Consider the following 19,135-nt stretch of genomic DNA (forward strand, 5'->3'; position numbering starts at 1 on the left):
AATCACATTTTAAAATTTATAATACTTCAAATTGTCCAATGATACCAGATAAGTCGATGAATAAATTATACTACAAATTGTAAATTTGAACACTGGAGTTGTTACAATAGTGCAAAACTCACTTCTCCAAGGGAGTACGAGTATGTAGCTATGCACTATAACATAGTACAAGTGGAATTGATAGAAATAACAATAACAATAACAATAACAACTAACAGCTAACGGTTGTTATAGATCAGGATAGCATCCACAACACAACCAGTAAACAATCGGAGTCTAGTTTCCAGATATGAATAAACATGAATTGGTGACTCAGCTCGGTACAACGTACGATTCGCATCATTTCCCCTCTTTCTCGTAGCAATGGAAGCTAACTCAGGAATAGAAGAGAATAAGCTTTGTTGTTGTAAGGACGCACAAGACTGGCTTTTGTGGAGTCATAACGACTTGCAAGGAAACTGAATATTCAAATATTCCGCAGCAGGATACGTACTGCAGCAAAATTCGCTGGTAATTGAAGAAACTCATATTTCCTGCATGTGTGCTGCTATACCTTGAACAATTCTGTTGAGCAGCATGAGAGAGAAGAGAAGAATTATACGCGATTTATTGGTATGCATGCACTGAGAGATAGAGATAGAGAATGAAAAAACGATACAAAATGCATGAGAAGAATGATAAGAGGTAAGATGAACATAGAAGCAAAGAAATGTAACGGTGTAAAGGGGTTTCAGCATGTGAGTAGGTGATGAGATAAGGTGGAGGAAATAAAGGACACAATTGGCTATAGAAATATGAAAAAAGAAAAAGTATGAGGGGAACAAAGAATAGACACAATTGGTCATAGTAAATGTTGAAAATAGAAAGTGTGAAGGAAACAGGACAAAAAGGGTAGGGAAAACGTGAGAATAAATTGTAAAGGTCAAGTACATAGATAACGACAGAAAAGAATGAGTTTCTTGTGAATGCCTCCATATTTCGATGCCATGAATAATAATTATTCTAATTGAAGAGTTCATAAAATATCTCACGTTTGTTCTCAGATATGTAACATTTTTACAGCTTCTTCCTTTTTCTCAATATCCTCTATTCGTAGATTGTTTCCATAAAAAGACTACATTGAATACAGAAAGAATACATTGGCAATCAGAGGAATTATTATTATTATTATTATTATTATTATTATTAATTTGCTCTTTCGAATTCTCCGCTATATAGACTAATGTGGATACTCCCATTTGTACTTGATAATATAACTTTATAGAGTTTAGGTGATTCCATTTCCACCTTGCTGAAAATTTCTTCAGTGAAAATTCACTATGTAATGAATTCTTTGCTATATAGACTGTGTAACGTTATTTTTATGAATAACGGTTTGCCTGGCTTGGCTGCAGTCGGTAAAGCATGAGTAAAAAATTGTATGACTCTGGTTGTGGTTCTTAGAATATAAACTAGATCAAATTCTTATAGGCTCGCCCAGGAGCTCCCACAATTCTCTGCTCTGGGACAATTTATATAAATCTCTGGAACGTATTATTTCCAAAGATTTGATTATCAATGCTAAATATCGCTGACTAAACCAACTTATTCGGTGAAGAATAAAGTCGGATGGTAATTTTCTTAATATTTCAATACTGATAACTCGATAAATATGAGATTGGTCATGCATGGAAGTGGAGAAACAAATAAAGGATACACCATAAAAAATTTGATACATATATTGTACAAGAAAATATCAACGAACAAATAAATGTAGAAATATATAGAGCAACAAGCAAAATAATAAAAATAAGAACAAATATATCAAAAATAAAATATCAGAGATTAGCTCACTAGTTCTTTTGCACGAAACGTTACCATGTGCTTTTAAATCATTAATCGTACACATTTATTCTATGCAGCTCAGATATCGACTTGCTGCTGCTTGTCAATTTTAAAATCTCACTATATATCTCCTTTCCAAAAATCATAAAAATAATCAATTGATATATCATCAATCTCCAATATAATAATATATATAGATCTCAGTATATTTCTCAATATATATCTCTCATGGCTTAAGGTTCGGCCTCTGGTGGAATCAGATAAATTAACTTATCCAGTGAACAAGAGCTACATTTATAACTCATAGTTCGCTAATAAAATAAATGATTGAGTGAGCATTTGTACATTATAATATTAAATTTAAATACTCCTTTAATCTGTGCATCTGTAGATATATAAATTTGATACAACTCTTGTCCCATAGAATATGTTTTTGTACCTTTTTAAGACTTGCGCAAGTTTCATAATAATTTCAATATTCATAACCTTTCGACGAGCTAGCTTTTTATATCTTTGTTTCACTCGAAGCACTGAGGGCGCCCTAACTTTATATATTTCGATAATTTATCACTCACGTGCTGAATTTTCACAAGACGATGGTGGCGATCCGAATTTCCTGGTCGTCCTGGATTTTTGGTGGCCGAAGTCGTCCTCTCCAAGGGAATAAATAAATATCTAGTGACTTACGCTTTAATATAGCATAACTAAGTCTTATAGAAAGTTAATCAATGAATTTATATTCTAAGTCTTTCAAACGTACAATTTAACAAGGGGACTTGTGCTCTATAAAATTTAGTGGCATTCCATGGCAGTGTCTGGCAGGCAAGTGGGCAAGTCCTACCCTTATTTTCTACAATCCTATTTCAGACTTACAAATTTGCATACATTCAAATATTCAGTTACTACGCCATTAAAAAGATCAAATAGTCCGTGCCAATCTACTAAATTATTACCTATATCTTAGGTATTATATTTTATAATTACTCGGACCATATCTGATACATAAACTGAGTAGTGATAATTTATAAATTCTTATCATTTATAAAAATATTTATAGATAAATTTGAATCGACTCTCTATTGCCGCCCATCGATTACTGTAATTTGATTGGTTCATGCAAATTCACAAATGTATCCATGCGCCTATGAATATCCCACTTCCTTAATATTCTAATTTATTTTTTTGGTGTATTTGTTCATGCTCATTACAGATAACAAATATTTTTGGAATTTATAAGTTGTTTTTCCCTCTACAACAAGTAGCCATGTCCTCTCCAAATCCTCTAGTTGAATACTATTTGTTTACAACAAATTTTTGCCAAGGTGTCTGGCTAGATTTCACATTATACGGCTTGATCGATTATTAGGTCGCCGATCAGTGGGTATTATAGCCTAACCTCAAATTTCCAATACTTGATAAATAATATAATAAATAGCAAATAAAGTTCTTTTCTATTCGGCTGTTCTAATTTTAGCCATGGTACCCGTTCTAATCTTTCACTTGTTGCTATCGCACTTAGCGATAATAGAGCAGCTGTTTGCTCCAGACCTATAAAATTCTTTCAATTAGTGATTTCGCTTGCTTATCGAATTTTAATACGTTACAACTGTTGTATAGACTCCCACTTGAACTTGATAATGTAATTTCATAAAGTTCATGTAATTTTACTTCCACCTTGCTGAACATTTCTTCAGGAAGTTCTCCACCAGAAATAGAAAATGTGTTATCTCCCATAGGAATTCCTAGGAAGCAACACTTCATTTAGGATTTTTTGGGTTTTGCAAAGAACCCTCAGAGAAAACTAGAAAGCTTCTAGGTGATCATGAACATTTTGCTAGAGGTCCGTCTTGCGGTTTCCTAGAATTCGATGGAAAGATAATGAGTTTCCGTTGTTTGTGAGAGTTCAATATGGTGAAACCAAGTCGATCTTTCCAAGGCAGCTAATCAATCTTGAACTGAGACACATCGGTCGCAGAGCACCAACAATGGGGATTATTGTAAAGGAGACTCTATCTTACAGAGTTCAAAGGAATGCTAGTATCGGACATGTTTACTATGTGGCAGACTGCGGTGAAATGGTTGAACTACTTCGATGCTGAATACAAGCAGTCTTATTGAGCAACTTGACATTACTGCATCGGTTTATAGCTCACAATGGAGATATTAGTTTCTGTTGGATCATCGTCACAGAATCCACTTTGGAGATGGAGTAAACAATCTTCGTAGTCTCATCAACAATGCCATCCACTTAAAGGGCGACTTGGACGTTCTCAGCACTCTATTTACAGATTGATTAGACAGAGGGTTTGAACTATATTTTTATTCGAGCTATTTTTATTCGAACTATATTTTTAAAGCTTGAAAAGCGGAATTCATGATATTGAACTGTCTTGTCGAGCCAAAAAGAATGAGCTGTAGTACGATGAGATCCGATCATTGTGAAAAAAGTTATGAGTGCTTGAAATTTTGATACTTGAGGTGTCCTAATGATCGTCTCTCTGCTAGGAAATACTGAGATAAATTGCATATAACAGATTAATGTCATAGAACATAATCTTATGATTTCTCACAATGATATGAACTTATATCATTGTGAGAAATCTCAATGTGATGACAATGAGATTGGTGATGGATGGTTGCAGCTGGATATAAGGTTTTTTCTTCAAAATACAATAAGCGTTGTTAGAAGGTGTACCTGGGATTTTATAAGAGATATAGTTCTCTACCTGGTCCCAGGCTGTAGAGCACAAAATTACACTCAGAGGGATTTTGAATATTATACATTGAAAAATAGTGATAATCGGAAGATATTGTTGATCAAAAATTGAAATTCATACAAATTGTTTTTTTCTTCAAATTTTATCGTTGTTGGTTATCCATAAACTATTATTATTACAATCGTATTTAAGTATAACTTTAAAGTGAAAAAGACACTCACATACATGTTTCTGTTACTCAGTTTCTCTTAGGCTTGAAAATGTGCAATACAAGCAGGAAACGGTCGTCGCCACACCAATGAATGTGAGTGATTTCTCACTTTAAAGTTATACTAAGATACAATTGAGATTTAAATTTTACTTACTTTTGAACAACTGGAAAGCAGTTTTTCAGTATAGGATCCACAAGAAAACCTACTGTCATATTGTCTTTGTAATGAAATATTGAGGTGTTTTCATGATATTCATCAACTCTGTAAAAGTTGCGGACTCCAAAGAACAATACAACAACAATTATTCATAAGCGATTTCTCCAACCCAGGGGGCTACTATTTATTATATTAGAATAGAGTACGGTGATAATGCTTCCATCCCTCGCCTTCACCCGTACGCATAAGTTACAGTCGTTCATTATCGTCATCAGTGGAAATATAAATACAATGTTTACTCCAATCAGCAGTTTTGAAGGGAAAATTAAGAGTATTCACGATAATCTTCAACCGGAAAATATACAATATAATCTACAACCGAAAGAATAGTATTCGCTAGTATTATACCATTGTTGAATTGATTCTCCAATATGATTTTTCAATATATTATATTGTCATATTTTATTGCTCTGCTTTGCTCAGGGAACTAAACTTACCTTTTGTCATATCATTGTAGGACTGTAGCCCACTAGCAATTTCTATATCATTTTCCTAGAAATGGGTCAATATTTCTACATGCAACTGAATACTAGCAGAACTGAATTGTTATAGCTTTTTGATTGAAGCTTATGCAGTATTCAAATTGATACAGGAAGTGATTTGAATGACAAGGGATGAGAATTCGATACTGAGCTTGCTTTCAGGCTTATTCAGGACACGTTCAAGCGACGACACTGACACAAAAATATTAAAGTTGTGTTCAATTCCATATCAATAAATGCGGTGTTTGACAAACATGATTTATGCGAGGTCACCATGCTGGTTATAGTATTCAGTAATATGAAGAGCAGTGGTACAGCGATAGAGGGATACGTGACAAAAAGACACATGCAGTTCATCGAGTGGAATGATTGGAAAACTGAGTTGAAAACTCTGAGAGCAACTTGCCCAACTGTAATCAAATAACACTTTCGAACTTCGACTTACCGCGAAATTACGTTTCAATTTACAACTAAACATGCTCGCCTAACAGACCGCTAAACCACACAAAACTCCAGGTTGGGCAAACTGACGAAATCAATGCTGTGCATTTTGATCGAAGCCAGGACATAAATTATGCATGAGATGGTAGCAAGGTCCAAGCGCCCATTTCAACCCTTTGTAAGCTGACTAAACTATGCTGCACACTGCTGGCGCATCTCATTACACGCTATTTCGAAGTCTGCTCTTTTATTGGAAATTTAAACCAAACGGATAATAGATTGTCCCTTGGTGCCTGTGCCCTTTGAATAGAGGTAATGTTTCTGGATCTGATTCAGATGAACTTGTACGATTCCTTTATATTCTATTTTATATGAACCCAATACAATATTCCTCAATAACACTTGAACATTATTGACAGCTTTACTAGAACGTGAATTGGGGATTTGGGTGAGATGATTCTCGAGTGGATGATAATTTCGTATTTGATTTGTGGAGTCATTTGTTGAGCTCTATAGCTGCGTACCGATTTGAAAGTTATGAACGTTACATAACTGTATTTGTACAGTAAGCGCCATCTCACTCTACAGATCTGTATTTTACAGAAACAGTAAGGTACAGATATGGTACATAAAAGTACAATAGCTTCAGCTGCAGCGAAAGAAGAATGGAATGCGTGTGTTCGTGGCGTTCAAGTCTGTACCTTGCTTTAGAGCTCTACAAATGACTCCACAAATCAAATATATAAGCACCTTCCACTCGAAGTGGATTCTTTTGATGTGTACGCACCTTCAGAGATAAGTGGTGCTTATCGATTGTATAGCATAGTTTGGAATTCTCAGATCAATCATCACAATTTCAACACTCAAGTGGTTTTTTAGCTACCTTTGTCAAGCGAGTTGGAGTCAACTACCGTTAACAACAGATATCAACCATCATTTCAACCAATGAATGATAAAATGATGAAAATCAAGTCAGATTAGTCTGGAAGTTAATTGTATAGGAATTTCCCTACTTTAAAAATAATCCAATATACTGTAAGTCTAAAAAATGTTTTGTCTATATTATCATGCTGATCAAATAATGGTTGTGTTTCGTTTGAATTCTAAATGGAGTGTTCTTTGAAGCCGGCAAGATTAGCCGAAACGGCTGAAAACGGTGTTGAACCCTTAGTCTTCTAGCGCTACCTGGTTTGAATTAAGCTGGTAGGTATGGACCTTCGATCATCTCATCAAATCACCAACGCGAAGCTGAAAACTCATGTGGGCATCCAAAAAATCTGGAGAAGTCCAAGCTGATTCACTTGCACTTTTTGTGTGCTCTTGACACCGATCCTGTAAAATATATTTCCGATAAGAGATGTTTTTATTCTTCCACGTAGAATATACATTTGATAACATGGATTTTTCACCAATGATTTTTATCTTGATCTTATATTATGAGATAACAAACCTATGCCCGATTACACCAAGCTTGTTCAAGACACTTGAACATGGTCAAGTCGGGTACGTTTTACAAGTTAGTGTGGACTGAAATTATCCATTGATTATGGAATAATCATAATATTTTCCAGTGCACTTTATGTAAACCGTACCGATTTGACCATGATCGAATGTCTTAGTACCGTGCACACACTTCTCGGAAGTAGTTCAATACAATCATCAAGACATTGGACAAGAATAATTTATTCGATTCTTGAACACATAAATGTAAGAAATATTCAAGAATTCTGAGGCCGGCCATTAACAACAGGACGAGTGTGTCGAACATCACTGTGAATACACATACTTCAAATAAAATCACATCCTCGCATAAGGTTTCAATATCGGGGCACTGAGCCTCGCTTTTTATTTCTATTCATTGATAAACAGAACACAATTCTCTAAAATTATCGTGTTTATATTTCACAGCTGGCTATATGTCATCTTATGAATTTCGGGGATGCGATATTTTGAATTTTCACATACGCGCTCGCTCACTCACTCACTTCTTTACTATCCACAGCTGTTTCAGCCAAGGATGAATCATCCTTTTAATGTCGTTTAGTGACTTTTCCTCAAGGATGTGACCTAGTGCAATCGAATTTTTATATCATAAACCTACTATGTTCCAAATTTCGTGAAAATCGTTAGAGCCGTTTTCGAGATCCGTTGAACATGAATAACCAGATATAAATATGAATATAAAAATGCATAAATTGCTCGCTTAATATAATAGAATACGCGAAAAACTGCTGTTTGATAGCAGCTCTCAACATTAAATAAACAACTTATAACAATAAATGAACCACTAAGAAACTACAAGATATAATTAGGCTATTATAAAAAAAATCAACCTCAAGTAGAGCAGCAAAGAGAAACTGAACAACAAGAAATCGAAGATACAAAAACATAACTTTAAAACATTTTGTTTGAAGCCTTCCGCCGATGATATAACAAATACGACATGTACGACAAACACGAGTCTCCACACATGTTTGACACACTTGTCCTGTCGTTAGAGGCAAGGCTACTCTATATTATGTTCATCTAGAGTGTCTTAGTGACCTTGCACTCACTTTTCGGAAGTGACCTTGTTAGTGGCCATCCTAACAATCATCTTTATCTGATCTGTCACTCCCATCTTAGTATTGAAATAATTACGGTATGCATAACGAAACTTTTGTTCCACAAAAGTTCATATAATTGTGTATAAGTTTCCATGGAAAATGGACAGATGGAATATCAGGATAGGCTATATTTTCAAATTTATTCCGGAGCTTTTAAAAAGAGTTTCAGCAGAGGTGAGAACTGATAAAACCAGAAAAAACTATTTCGGTAGGTGATAAAACTCTTTCATCGTTGTTCGAAGAAACAGGCTGAACCTTTTCCCCTATAAAAACCTGGTTTTATAGTGTGAATATTCATCACTCCTTGACATTTTCAATCTGCAACTTTCTCTAAAAAATATCTGGGCCACTGTCATAACTGATGTTTATTCATATTCATTGACTTTCACGATGAAGTAGGTTTGAACGTTCAAGCTGTCCTTGTGTGTGTGTGTGTGTGTGTGGTGTGTGTGTGTGTGTGTGTGTGTGTGTGTGTGTGTGTGTGTGTGTGTGTGTGTGTGTGTGTGTGTGTGTGTGTGTGTGTGTTTGTGTGTTAGAGAGAAGGAGACAGAGAAAAAAATGAAAGAGAGCGAGTAGAGTATAATATCAGCAAAGAAGTGGGGTTCATGTTTTTATCGGAGGTGGACTAAATCTTCAATATATGGATTCTTTATGTTCTTATAATTGACCTCGCCTTCCACTAACTTGAAATTGTATTTAAAACTTGAATTTTTGAAAAAATACATCATTCCACAGTATTAATTGACTAGCCCAAATTGAACTTATTCATCAAATCTAGTCATTTATTTCAATTATCATTAATTCCATATCAGACGTATACACTAGCAGGCTGATATTGGCAACAGGGAGAGATAATCAACTTGTATAATTCGAAAAAAGTATAAAAAAAAACGAAATCCTTTACGGATTTTGTTTCCTTCGAGATATAATACTGAACCTTCTACACATTGGGAAGTAAGAAATAATTTAAAGGAAGATTTACTTATTTGAAATGATGATAATCATTATATTACATCAACAACTTGAATCCAGATGGAGAGAGAAGATTGATTCTGTTCAAATGATGATCATTCTTGGAGCAAATACAATAATGATAATATTCTATACAGAATATATATGTTCAGAATAGGAAGAGCAGGGGCCAACAAAATTAATATTTCCAAGGTTCACTGTTCAACTTATCTAGTATTGATTATTCTCTGCTACTATGAGAGAGTCATAGTTATTCTTCTCTGCTACTATCGTTCAAGAGTCATCCATTAAACTCATTGATTAAGCAAAAATTTATTCATACCAACTTTCAAATCAGATTAGAAAAGTAATTGATTTTCAAATCACATTCGCCAATAAATAAGAGTGAGAACCAAAGAAGCTCTTGAACAGTTTTTGTGACTGGCTCTCAAACGCCTCCCCTTGAATTTGGATATGGGAAGAGAAAAATTCGCAGTCATCAATTTTTTTTTAAATTAATCTCGCTGATCGTCCAATATTTATGAATCGGCCAAACATGTCAATGCAGTATCCGCATGAATGCTTCTAAATAATTGAACTGGTTGAAAATGCATACTATTTCTCTGAATTGGAAACGGGTTTTCACTTCTAGTCTGTGACTGGGGCCGATAGTTCACGAGTCTGAACAGCAAATTTATCGAGGAAAAATCCAATTGAGGGTTGGTAAGTGGATCACTCGAATAAATAGAGATGGGAAAATACATCACTAGCTATGCCAACCAATCAACACTTTTTACATCCTGCAAATGTCATCTGAAGCTTTTCTACCTTCAAATAACACCTTCTTGTTCAGCATTTTCTGTTAGAAACGATGTGTCTTATATTCGGATCAATAGATGAATTCAAGGTCAATGTTATTCAATAAAAGGTTAAAATTCGCATGAAGTTTCATATTTCGAAGATGGAATATGAATACTTGGCGAGCCAGGAAAAACAAACTATTGCGTTACTAATCATTCTGCAAAGATTCTGTTTGGCACAGACAATGAATTTTAATGTTACATTTCTAAGTAGGCCTACAACAGAATACATCCCTATAAATCTTATTAAAGCTCAAAGCATTTCGACATAACATTTTGAAGTCTTGAAACTGATATTTATTGAAGAACTTGTAGAGATAAACATGGAGTTATGATTAGAGCAGAGAAAACCTACATATACAATTAAAAGATAAGATGATATAAGATGATACCGAGATTGTTTATTCTTATTGGAAGGATAGGAATATAACAGGTATAATCATAAGAAAATCATAAGAGACAGATTACTTCTTCAATCACTGTATGGACTGAACCTGTATTTCATTCACATACAATATTATATTATTCAGTAATGAATGTTGATATTTCTTGACTTGCTCTACAAGGTTTTCAAGCATTGAAAGGAATCGTAGGAACTATTTAGTACCCTTATAGATTACAAGAATAATTTCTGGAATAGATAAAAATAGTGTATATGATAACGTTTTCAAAGAGTATGATGGACGAAATCAGGGTATGTCCTGGATTATTCTTCTATTGGAGATTCATCAGGAGATGAATGAGCCAACTGCTCTAGGTGAATCCCAAACATTGTTTCAATTGATGAATCGAAATAAGACGTTCGAACTCATCATAATTCGATACTTTGGAGTCTCCACACTAATGTTCTACACGTGGAAGATATCTCTGACAACATTCTTCAATCAACAGCATATCAACTTACCGACTTCGAAAGTGATTTAGCAGCTTGATGTTGCTAGGGGGAGCCAAGAAATGAGGAATCTATCAAGCACTGATTTCCCGAGTGAGAAGAAAATATATTGCCTGGAATAAGCGGGAAAAATATATTAGTTTTTGTTTTCCTCCACAAGACTAACGAAGACTCTCTTATATCTGAGTTCCTTATTTTCTTTGAAGCACAAAAAGTATTTCCTCGAACATTATGACCTTGGTTATGAAGATTAATTCATTGGAATTCAGAACGTTCACTTTCGAGTTTTTAGAACAAGTAATAATATGTTGAAAACTGTAAAAATTAATCATTGGTGTTATATGATGTTGATGAAATTATTGGTGTTTATGAATTTTGAAGTGAAAGAGTCTAGGCTACACTCAAGGTATGGGCAGAACCTCAGAAAAACGAGATAATCCCTTTAAGATGACATAAGAATCTGTTTGAATCCTAGGAGAGAGTTTAACTGCTAACTGTGTCGAGATAAACAAGAGAGAAATACAAGCTCTGAACTTGTCATTAAAGTTCATAGCTTCAATCCCTCCAACAAATACAAAGAAACGTTGGTCTTATTTTACTTTTAAATGATTACAAGTGAAATCTTGCTAACTCTATCGATCGTCCAAGAGAGGAAATTTGGGAATAATTTTATTTCTTTCTCGGAAATTGCTCTACAAAATAGCTCAAAATAATGAATAGGCTTATAGAAAATTACATATTAAGAGAGCTAGGAAAAATTTCATACGAATTATAAGTATATCATATCACTGGCAAGAATATGGATGAATTGAATGATTTTGTTCCAGTTTTAGAATTATAGAAATGATTTTCCTTTTCATAATCGTAACATAACATTCTTTTAACCATTTATGATTAAAGATTATTGTAATATAAATGAGGATCACGAGGTGGTGGTTTCCTTATACATCTCCCAAACCTATACTTCCCAGTTTCCATGTAATTCCTAAAGGCACTGAGCTGTTAAACAACCAAACAATTAATCCCTTAGTGATCATAAAACTATCATAGCTCCTCTATTTAATGGCAAGATTCATTTATGTAATACATATCACATTAAACCGCTATTGGATAGATTGAAGCATGTAAATGTATATAACTATCTAATGTATATACAATCTTACTATGTGTTAGGAATGGAAAAATCTCAGTGGTGTGTGAGCTTGTAGCGCAAAATACATACGGCAGTTTATATTATAATGTAAGTGTATTTCCACTAATAAGAGTTTTCTCACTGCGTAGTATCATAGAGAAACAATAGCGTAAGTAGATATCCCATGGTATAGGGAATTTATGTCGCAACTTTTACTGTTATCTCAAGCCGATTACTGTCGATTATTGTCAATTTTTACTGTTTTGTTGGTGTGAGAGTGTATGAACGGCACAATTTGAGAGACTAGCAGTGTCACACAGCTTCATGGGAAAGAACTACGTGAACTATCGGCTTGGGATAACAGTAACATTTGCGACATAAACGCCCTATACCATGGGATATCTACTTACGCTATTGTTTCTCTATGGTAGTATGCCCTACTCACTATAGTGTCTGTAGCTTACACTTTTACACGCTCACTCCATATGGTTAAATCTCAGTACCGTAGTGTATGTGGGTTTGTAATACGTGTATGCAGTAGAGCTGTACAGCTCACGGTGTATTATAGATGGATGGATCTCAGCAGTGTTTGGTAGTATGGATACTCCAGTGGATTCTCGAGCCTGCAAAGTGTGAAAGTATCCCAGCACGACTTCACACTTTTTTCCTGGTCTCTGAGGAGAAGACAGCAAAGCAGCAGTTGCGACAAAATTTACAGCCTCATGCCGCGAGCTGAAGCGTTATCCGCACATAAAACGTTTTACGCAACTCAGTTGCTGCCCGCATGATCTACACCTTTTTTATCATTCTATTATTCATTGTTGCTGACAAATTATATCGTGTCCCCAGTTCACGAGATAGGAACGTTTTATGCGTCAAGGGAGGAAAATAGAGAGAGAGACAGCGTAACTCTATGGTCTTTTCCCTGACAACTGTTCGCGATTCTTATTAAAAAAGTACGTCAAATGGGATGAATACGAAAGTTATGCTTTATGATGTATATTTATTCATGACTCACTTATATTCTAGATTGATCAGGATTCTTAAAGAAATATTCAATCACATTATTGAAAATTGTGATTCTAAATTTCTGAACTAAATTGTAGGAAATTATACTTGAAAATATGTGACTCTCATATCTGATTGATATGAGAGTTCGATTCAAACAGTTTTCAAATCTTTGTTTTTGGATAGTCTTTTTTTGAGTCTTTGAAATATGAACTGTAAAAGCCTAAACATATGGAGATTCTTAACATATAGAGCGTTTTAGAGTACAAAGCCATACTCCATTACATCCATTCTAAAATGGTAGTAGATATTACCTGAACTGAAATTTGTTTTATTTTTTCTTCAATTTGATCTGTGAACAGTTAATTGTAGAATTGGTAGCAATTATCAGAAATTTGATCAAATAATGATCAATGTATACAATATATACTTAATCATTATGTTAGAGTTCACATTGAAATTCCTTCAGAAATTATCATGAAGACGATAAAAATGCTGTGAATCCCTTAACCATGCGCTGCCAAAGTATCTCTTTAGATGCTATCGTCTTCTCCTATTCATTATCATCGAAGTAGAGTAGGATCATAGTTCAAATATGAATGCTTGTAATGATAGAATTCCATTGATGTGCAGCTATGAGAATGTGAAACTGGACTCAACTCTTCAAATCAGAATAAAATCGTTACCCAAGTCCGAATGAAAAAACAGAGGGAATAATAATAATGGAATATGTGGATTACATATTTCAATATACGCTGCAAAAGAAGTTTTTAATGTCGCTGTAGAAGCTATTGTCAAAGTAGATTACCAATAAGTTACTTACACACTGGGTTCCGAAGTTTCTACTGAACAATCACAAAGTTATCCCATGTTCCTTGGTTCGAAAATTGGTTGGTAACCGCGTAATACTCTAGATCCAGCAGAACAATAAATTTCGATTCATTCAAGCCATTACCCCGGCTCTAGATTTTGTAATTGCCCCGTATTCTTGAACTCAATTTCACAGAGCTGTAGTTACTTTGTGGAGAAGAGTGGTAAAAGTTCACTGTAGCGATTCAATCTGATTGTGATAATTTTTCCTTCATACTTCCAGTTCGAATCATTCATGAAAATTATTTTTTTAAAGAGCCCTGCATTATTCAAGAATTACTGATTATTCTTTAGATTACCCGAATGATACTTCTATTTATGAATTAAAATCACTAGTATTGAAATTCAATTTTTCTATATATAAAAATTCATCGAGAATAATCTTCGAAAACTCTAAACAATTCATTAATTAAGTTGCTATATCAATTCTCATAACTGGAGATGAATAGAATGATATCAATAGAATATGAATTCAACTCAAAGCCCATCATGTTTTTTAGTTAAAGGGCTGTACGAGGATTTGGGGTATTTCATTGAATGGCTATTCTTGAATTTTCCATAACACTTGCAGTTCTCTTGGGATTTTTTTTCGAAGACTGCTACATTTATTTTTATTGTATTTTTATGCATGTTCCTTCTTCCTTCAGGCTTGTAACATATTGAGAGGCATGACATGATTTGACTCAAGACTACTAGATGAGTTAATTTCATATAAACATAATATTATTATTATTTCCACACGTGCTTGCTTAACATGCTTTGTCTCAATGTGAACATAATAGTTATGATCATAATAATCTAATTTGACTTCATCAGACAAAGGTCACTTCGTTTCGATTCGCCTCCTGTCTCAAAATGCGACAAGCCTTAAGAAAGAAGGAACATGGACATAAATAAATAAAAACTTTTCCTACTCTTATTTTATCTTTTAGGTTATGAGTTAATAATTTTCAGTTTTATTTGTATAATTATTAGAGAGCTGAATAAGCTATATGAATGAAATTCAGGTACACAGTAGGCTATATTGTCACAAAATTTCATAATTTCGTTTATGGAGCGAAGTAACAAGTTTATCAGGTCCAACCTCTTTTCTCATGGCTCTGGAAGTAGAGAGAGGAAAATAAGATGTTTCTCCCAAAGGAAATCAACAGCATCTTGGCATCTTGGACAACCACCTTCAATCATTCAGAAATTTACTTTTCGCCCACGTTGTACACACTAATAAGCATAAGGGATGGGATTATTCTTTGTTTTCCAATCTTAGAAGTTTCAGATGAGGAAAAAATTTCGTTCTCGTACTCGCGGTGACATTTTTTAATATTGATGAATGGTACAGATGAAATGATCTAGTGAAAATCGTTCACATTATAAGAAATAGTATTTCACGTGGTATATGAACGGTCGAAGAAAATGAATAATTGTTCAATTTGACAAAGACGCGTTCCCTTAATAATTGGTTTTTCCAACTGGAATTTTCTCTTGCATTGTCCATTTGCATCGAAATCAAATCAAGTGTGTAAACCGATAATTAGACTGACTAATAATCATGAGAAATACTCCAAATTGACAAGAAGTTGCTCCAGAGAGTGAAATTCATTGATTAATTGAATTATTATTAGCTTACAACATTGCACACTTTCAATAAAATAGAAAATTAAGCATTGATTTGAAGATATTAAACAATAAAAGATAAAATACAATTTAAAACTACTATGATATAGAGTAGATAAAGTGAGAGGAGGAGAAATGACGATTGTTAAAAGACATTGATTCGCATTCAAAATGTATCTTTATCCAGCATGTGTCTCTCTAGTGTTCTCGTTCCAATACCAAGAACCTGATGGGTTCAGGACCCTTGACCCTTATAGTGCAGGCGACGAATGCTCGAAAAAAGGTATAGAAGGAATAATTTGGAGCACAATTTTTGACCCCGCAGCTCTTCAAAGGATAGTAAGAGTGTGAACATGTCAAACGTCCTCACTCCTACCCCTTGTGCTGAGGGTGTGGTGGTGGTTTGAATGTAACATATTTTGGCTTTTGCATATATCTCAAACAAAATGGGTCTTTCGAAAATTTTTGTCGGTTACAAAATTAAAGCTTACAAATCAACCTACATGTTTCATCTGCAACATTCTCCCATATCTCTCATAGCTTTCTAGATATGAGCTCTTGAAGGTGTCACATTTTGAAGAAAACCCCTCCCGGCTCCTATTTTTCCATCTTTTTGGCCTTATACATTTTTAAAAAGATTGACTAAAAACAAAGACATAAGAGAAAACCGTGCTAATCATGGGCTTATAGATCATCATATTCTCTTCAATTTTGTGTATTATTTTATTATTTTACGCATCTCCCTACGATTGTCGCAGCCGTTATAGTGTTGAGTGTAAAATCTTCAGTCTAACAACAATAGATCAATTGACAGGGAAATTTGGATGGAACGTTTGGAACACAATGTTCGACTTCGCAGCTTTGTTTGGACTAGTTAGAAGTGAAACATATCAAAAGTCCTCATCCCTGAAAATGAATATTGAAAATGGAGCTAAATAAATTTCCTACAAGTTTTGTGTGTCAGAACACAAAAAATTTTGTTCGATACAAAGTTGAATAACTTACCATCACCATCTTATTTTTTGAGAAGTTTGATCATAATCGTTCATAAAGATGTAATGAATCTTGGTTTGGATAGATTTTCGGCATTGGTAAATACAGTTTGAAGGTTAGAAGTTACTTTATTTTGTGAATAGGAAGCCGGAGCTTATTGAAGCATCTATTTTCGAAGCATTCTGCAACAAGGAATCTGGTCTGCCTATAAGCCTGAACCTGATAAACCTCATTCAGCACTGAGCTTCCCAAACCTGATAAGACAGGATTAATGATGAAGAATGAATTCTGCTCCAAGGAACGTAACAACTGAGATCCGTCCAACGACTTTCGGCCTGAGACGAGTCCTTTTCGGAGTTTTTGCAAGCATCGTCCTTTGTCGCAGCAAATAATTATTTGCTCGGTCTGGCCGACAGACATTATTCACCAGAAATGTCCCGCGCCAAATTGTCGCTTCACTGCTCCTAATTATGTCGATTATTCTATGCTGATAAGAAAGTTTGCTGATGATGTTGTTGAAAGTTGTTATTGTGTGATAAGTAGAAGCTCTAATTAGCTGTTTCTGGATGCTACTGTGATTGTCTTCATCGTATTTCGAAGTTCAAAAGGGAGATGATGGACAAGAAAAAGAAGGCGGAAAACAAGACGAAAAAGAAGAAGAGAAGAACAATCAAGAGGGGGAGAATAAAGGGGAATTGGGAGAAGGAGAAGAGGAACAATGAGAGAGATATAGGGAAGAAAAAAATAATAATGTGAAGTAGAGCCGGAAAGAGGAGAATAGAGGAAAAACAAGAACTGATCAAGAAAAAGTACGTCGCTGGTGAGTAAGGGTGGAGAGAATGGTGGATTTGGTGGAATGGTAAGATAAGTTAGAATTGTGAATTGGGAATAGAATGAGAAACGGAGAGTAAGGTACATTGAGCGATAAGTGTATTCCAAACTGAATTATATTCCAATTTCAGTTTCCTATCAACATTACAGTAAGCGATCCATTGAAGACGAATTCAGGTGAATGGGTGGATGCATGAGGGTTATGATAAGAGGAGAATCAAATGTGAGAAGCTAGAGAAAATGAGAAAATCAGCGGCAAAGTTATCAAGATGAAAGTGAGGAGAAGAGATAGTAAGATGAAAGAAGAGGAAAAATGTTCATCAATGTAACAATACAGGATAATTATATAGATTAAACAATAGATCTGTAAAACGATTAAGTAATACAGTATTACAAAACTCAAACTTATATTCCGATAAGAAACAAAGTACTTTGTGGGATGTTGAACGGAGCGGAGAATAATGATGAGTTTTAATTGTGGAATCCGATTACAAACTTTTACTCACATGGAATTAATCATCAAAATAATGATTGGAAGAGATTTCAATCAGGAACGGATTATAACAATTATTAAGAGGATTGTTCATCTGAAAGCATAATTGGCTGCAGGGTGACCAGAAAGGTGTCAACAAATATTAGATATTATAACAAGGTATCAGATAACAACTAACTAGGTGACAATATCCATGTTTGAACATCATTGTGATGTTCTGTATAAACATTATTAGAAATTGCACACTAATCAAGAACTGATCAAAAGCTTCTCTACGTTCAATTGGGGAGATTTGTTCAAACTCAAAAGAACCCACAAAGGGAGAGCACTAGAAAAAACATCATAAACTGAACCTTGATGAATCATTCTAAATCAATATCCTTTTTTGACATCACATCCACATCGTAGAAATTTTGTTGAAGCGTAAGGCAGAACATAGGGTGAAACTCCGTAGAAAGAACCCTAAAAGAGTGAGTTGGTTTTCTTAAAGCTTGTTTAATGTGTTAAACATAAATCCAAACCAAAACTCGATTTCAAATTCATTTCAATTACCGGTATTCGAATCTGATTTATTGTGTGTGTGAGGACACTGATCAAAATGATATTGAAATAAGCATTGTATTATTCAGAGTTATCCATAAAATTTTCGCTCCAGATTGAACGAATGAATTGTACTTTTATACAAGCTCCTTGCGCATTTCAGATGTGGTATACAGACCGAAACCACCTGAGCTGAAGGAATTCAGATTATTGACGTAGCAATGCGATCCAGGAATTTGCATATGAGTAATAATTGCAGGTCTCTGACAGACGCACACGCACACAAATGCCTGCCATTCTCAGACGATAGATATCAGGAACATTACGTCACAACTAGACCTGACACACAGGGGATGGCTGTCATTACTCTAATCACCCCTTTCTCCGGATATGATAGGACTTGATTATTGGGTAATGTTGTAGGTTCTAATTAGCATAGATCTGGTGAGAGTCACT

General features: G+C 34.6%; 1 protein-coding gene across 7 annotated transcripts in view; it reads right to left on the reverse strand.

Annotated features, from left to right (window-relative positions):
- LOC111044806 (sex peptide receptor) overlaps positions 1-19,135 on the reverse strand; it is a 364,455-nt gene that overhangs the window by 192,121 nt on the left and 153,199 nt on the right. The window contains exon 3 of one of the 7 annotated variants that reach the window (XM_039436570.1): positions 11,214-11,314. The exons of the other annotated variants lie outside the window; for them this stretch is intronic. The gene's annotated coding sequence lies outside the window, so the exon portion shown is untranslated. The remainder of the gene's footprint in view (positions 1-11,213; positions 11,315-19,135) is intronic. 7 annotated transcript variants of the gene reach the window in all.

This window comes from Nilaparvata lugens, chromosome 10 (genome assembly GCF_014356525.2).
Source record: "Nilaparvata lugens isolate BPH chromosome 10, ASM1435652v1, whole genome shotgun sequence".
Classification (NCBI taxonomy): Eukaryota; Metazoa; Arthropoda; class Insecta; order Hemiptera; family Delphacidae; genus Nilaparvata; species Nilaparvata lugens.